Here is a 5,297-nt window from a genome sequence, read left to right as displayed (position 1 = left end):
TACATGTGTGAATACATAGACAAACAGAGTGTCACTAGTTTTCCTCTATTTGACTAGCTCGTTGAATCAATGATGGTTATGTCTCCTAACCATAGACATGAGTTGTCATTTGATTAACGGGATCACATCATTAGAGAATGATGTGATTGACTTGACCCATCCGTTAGCTTAGCACGATGATCGTTTAGTTTTTTTGCTATTGCTTTCTCCATAACTTATACATGTTCCTATGACTATGAGATCATGCAACTCCGGAATATCGGAGGAACACTTTGTGTGCTACCAAACGTCACAATGTAACTGGGTGATTATAAAGGTGCTCTACAGGTGTCTCTAATGGTGTTTGTTGAGTTGGCATAGATCGAGATTAGGATTTGTCACTCCGATTGTCGGAGAGGTATCTCTGGGACCTCTCGGTAATGCACATTAATATAAGCCCTGCAAGCAATGTAGCTAATGAGTTAGCTACGGGATGTAGCATTACAGAACGAGTAAAGAGACTTGCCGGTAACGAGATTGAACTAGGTATTGAGATACCGACGATCGAATCTCGGGCAAGTAACATACCGATGACAATGGGAACAACGTATGTTGTTATGCGGTTTGACCGATAAAAATCTTTGTAGAATATGTAGGAACCAATATGAGCATCCAGTTCCGCTATTGGTTATTGACCGGAGACGTGTCTCGGTCATGTCTACATAGTTCTCGAACCCGTAGGGTCCGCACGCTTAACGTTCGGTGACGATCGGTATATGAGTTTATGTGTTTTGATGTACCGAAGGTAGTTTGGAGTCCCGGATATGATCACAGACACGACGAGGAGTCTCAAAATGGTTGAGACATAAAGATCGATATATTGGATGACTATATTTGGACATCATAATGGTTTCGGGTGTGTTCGGGCATATACCGGAGCACCGGGAGGTTACCGGAACCCCTCGGGAGGTATATGGGCCTTATTGGGCCATAGTGGGAGAGAAGAGAGGGAGGCCTAGGAGGGGGCGCGCCCCCCTCAAGCCCAATCCGAATTTGGTGGGGGGCGGGCCCCCTTTCCTTCCCCCTCTCTCCCCCTTCCTTCCACTCCAAGTCCAACTAGGGAAGGGGGGAATCCTACTCCCGGTGAGAGTAGGACTCCCCATGAGGCGCGCCATAGGAGGGTCGGCCCTCCCCCTCCTCCACTCCTTTATATACGGGGGAGGGGCACCCCATAGACACACAAGTTGATCATTGATCTCTTAGCCGTGTGCGGTGCCCCCCTCCACCATAATCCACCTCGGTCATATCATAGCAGTGCTTAGGCGAAGCCCTGTTCCGGTAGCATCATCATCACCGTCATCACGCCGTCGTACTGACGAAGGTCTCCCTCGACACTCTGCTGGATCGTGAGTTCGTGGGACGTCACCGAGCCGAACGTGTGCAGATCGCGGAGGTGCTATACTTTTGGTACTAGGATCGGTCAATCGTGAAGACGTACGACTACATCAACCGCGTTGTCATAACGCTTCCGCTTACGGTCTACGAGGGTACGTGGACAACACTCTTCCCCCTCTCGTTGCTCTGCATCACCATGATCTTGCGTGTGCATAGGATTTTTTTGAAATTACTACGTTCCCCAACAGTGGCATCCAAGCCAGGTCTATGCATAGATGTTATATGCACGAGTAGAAAACAAAGGAGTTGTGGGTGGGTATATACATATTGCTTGCCGTCACTAGTTGATTCTTGATTCAGCGGTATTGTTGGATGAAGCAGCCCAGACCGACATTACGCCTACGCTTACGCGAGACTGGTTCTACGGACGTGCTTCGCACACAGGTGGATGGTGGGTGTCAGTTTCTCCAACTTTAGTTGAATCAGATTCAATGAACAAGGTTCTTTCTGAAGATCAAAAAGCAATCACTATACCGCGTTGTGGTTTTTGATGCGTAGGTAAGAACGGTTCTTGCTCAGCCCGTAGCAGCCACGTAAAACTTGCAACAACAAAGTTGAGGACGTCTAACTTGTTTTTGTAGGGCATGTTGTGATGTGATATGGTCAAGACATGATGCTAAATTTTATTGTATGAGATGATCATGTTTTGTAGCACAGTTATCGGCAACTGGCAGGAGCCATATGGTTGTCGCTTTATTGTATGAAATGCAATCACCATGTAATTGCTTTACTTTATCACTAAGCGGTAGCGATAGTCGTAGAAGCAATAGTTTGTGAGATGACAATGATACTTCGATGGAGATCAAGGTGGCAAGCCGGTGACGATGTTGATCATGACGGTGCTTTGGAGATGGAGATCAAAGGCACAAGATGATGATGGCCATATCATATCACTTATATTGATTGCATGTGATGTTTATCGTTTATGCATCTTATTTTGCTTTGTTCGACGGTAGCATTATAAGATGATTTCTCACTAAATTTCAAGGTATAAGTGTTCTCCCTGAGTATGCACCATTGCTACAGTTCGTCATGCCGAGACACCATGTGATGATCGGGTGTGATAAGCTCTACGTTCACATACAACGGGTGCAATCCAGTTTTGCACACGCAGAATACTCGGGTTAAACTTGACGAGCCTAGCATATGCAGATACGGCCTCGGAACACTAAGACCGAAAGTCGAGCGTGAATCATATAGTAGATATGATCAACATAGAGATGTTCACCATTGAAAACTACTCCATCTCACGTGATGATCGGACATGGTTTAGTTGATATTGATCACGTGATCACTTAGATGATTAGAGAGATGTCTATCTAAGTGGGAGTTCTTAAGTAATTTGATTAATTGAACTTTCATTTATCATGAACTTAGTACCTGATAGTATTTTGCATGTCTATGTTGTTGTAGATAGATGGCCTGTAATGTTGTTCCGTTGAATTTTAATGTGTTCCTAGAGAAAGCTAAGTTGAAAGATGATGGTAGCAACTACACGGATTGGGTCCGTAACTTGAGGATTATCCTCATTGCTGCACAGAAGAATTATGTCCTGGAAGCACCGCTAGGTGACAAACCTGCTGCAGGAGCAACGCTAGATGTTATGAACACCTGGCAGAGCAAAGCTGATGACTACTCGATATTTCAGTGTGCCATGCTTTACGGCTTAGAACCGGGACTTCAATGACGTTTTGAACGTCATGGAGCATATGAGATGTTCCAGGAGTTGAAGTTAATATTTCAAGCAAATGCCCGGATTGAGAGATATCAAGTCTCCAATAAGTTCTATAGCTGCAAGATGGAGGAGAATAGTTCTGTCAGTGAACATATACTCAGAATGTCTGGGTACCACAACCACGTGACTCAACCGGGAGTTAATCTTCCTGATGATAGTGTCATTGACAAAGTTCTTCAATCACTGCCACCAAGCTAGAAAAGCTTCGTGATGAACTATAATATGCAAGGGATGGATAAGAAGATTCCTGAGCTCTTCACAATGCTAAAGGCTGCGGAGGTAGAAATCAAGAAGGAGCATCAAGTGTTGATGGTCAACAACACCACCAGTTTCAAGAAAAAGGGTAAAGGGAAGAAGGGGAACTTCAAGAAGAACAACAAGCCAGTTGCTGCTCAAGTGAAGAAACCTAAGTCTGGACCTAAGCCTGAGACTGAGTGCTTGTACTGCAAAGGAACTGGTCACTGGAAGCGGAACTGCCCCAAGTATTTGGCGGAGAAGAAGGATGGCAAAGTGAAAGGTATATTTGATATACATGTTATTGATGTGTACCTTACTAATGCTCGTAGTAGTACCTAGTTATTTGATACTGGTTCAGTTGCTAACATTTGTAACTCGAAATAGGGGCTACGGATTAAGCGAAGATTGGCTAAGGACGAGGTGACGATGCGCATGGGAAATGGTTCCAAAGTCAACGTGATCGCCGTCGGCACACTACCTCTACATCTACCTTTAGGATTAGTTTTAGACCTAAATAATTGTTATTTGGTGCCAGCGTTGAGCATGAACATTACATCTGGATCTTGTTTAATGCGAGACGGTTATTCATTTAAATCATAGAATAATGGTTGTTCTATTTATATGAGTAATATCTTTTATGGTCATGCACCCTTGATGAGTGGTCTATTTTTACTAAATCTTGATAGTAGTGATACACATGTTCATAGTATTGAAGCCAAAAGATGCAGAGTTGATAATCATAGTGAAACTTATTTGTGGCTTTGCCGTTTGGGTCATATTGGTGTAAAGCGCATGAAGAAACTCCATTCTGATGGACTTCTGGAATCACTTGATTATGAATCACTTGGTACTTGCGAACCATGCCTGATGGGCAAGATGACTAAAACTTCGTTCTCCGGAACAATGGAGCGAGCAACAGAGTTATTGGAAATCATACATACTGATGTATGTGGTCCAATGAACATTGAAGCTCGCGGCGAATATCGTTATTTTCTCACCTTCACAGATGATTTGAGCAGATATGGGTATATCTACTTAATGAAACATAAGTCTGAAACATTTGAAAAGTTTAAAGAATTTCAGAGTGAAGTGGAAAATCATCGTAACAAGAAAATAAAATTTCTACGATCTGATCGTGGAGGAGAATATTTGAGTTACAAGTTTGGTCTTCATCTGAAACAATGCGGAATAGTTTCGCAACTCGCGCCACCCGGAACACCACAGCGTAATGGTGTGTCCGAACGTCGTAATCGTACTTTACTAGATATGGTGCAATCTATGATGTCTCTCACTGATTTACCGCTATCGTTTTGGGGTTATGCTTTAGAGACGGCTGCATTCACACTAAATAGGGCACTATCTAAATCCGTTGAGACGACACCTTATGAACTGTGGTTTGGCAAGAAACTTAAGTTGTCGTTTCTTAAAGTTTGGGGCTGTGATGCTTATGTGAAAAAGCTTCAACCTGATAAGCTCGAACCCAAATCGGAGAAATGTGTCTTCACAGGATACCCAAAGGAGATTGTTGGGTACACCTTCTATGTGACGCCCGGGTAATTAAGCTACAGTGATTCCCTGCTAATGATGCCACGTCACCACGGTTATTGTTGTCGATCTCGCGATGGTTCAAAATCGGTACAAATTTAAATTTAAAATTGAGGCAAATAACAAAAGTTTTTCAAACTTTAAAACAAAATTGTTCTAGAGATGCCAGAGAAATGCATAGATAATATCGGTGGAGAAAGCACACTTATATAAAATCTTTAAATACTCGAAGGTGAATAAAACAGTAGCAAAAACAATTATTGAAATGCCTTTCATAGTTAATAAAATGTTAAACTATTCTATTTATGGGTTAAACTTTTTATGACAGTGGGTTTAGTGGTAGTAT

The sequence above is a fragment of the Triticum dicoccoides genome, chromosome 1A (assembly GCF_002162155.2).
Source record: "Triticum dicoccoides isolate Atlit2015 ecotype Zavitan chromosome 1A, WEW_v2.0, whole genome shotgun sequence".
In the NCBI taxonomy this organism is placed as follows: Eukaryota; Viridiplantae; Streptophyta; class Magnoliopsida; order Poales; family Poaceae; genus Triticum; species Triticum dicoccoides.
This window is presented reverse-complemented; position numbering follows the sequence as displayed.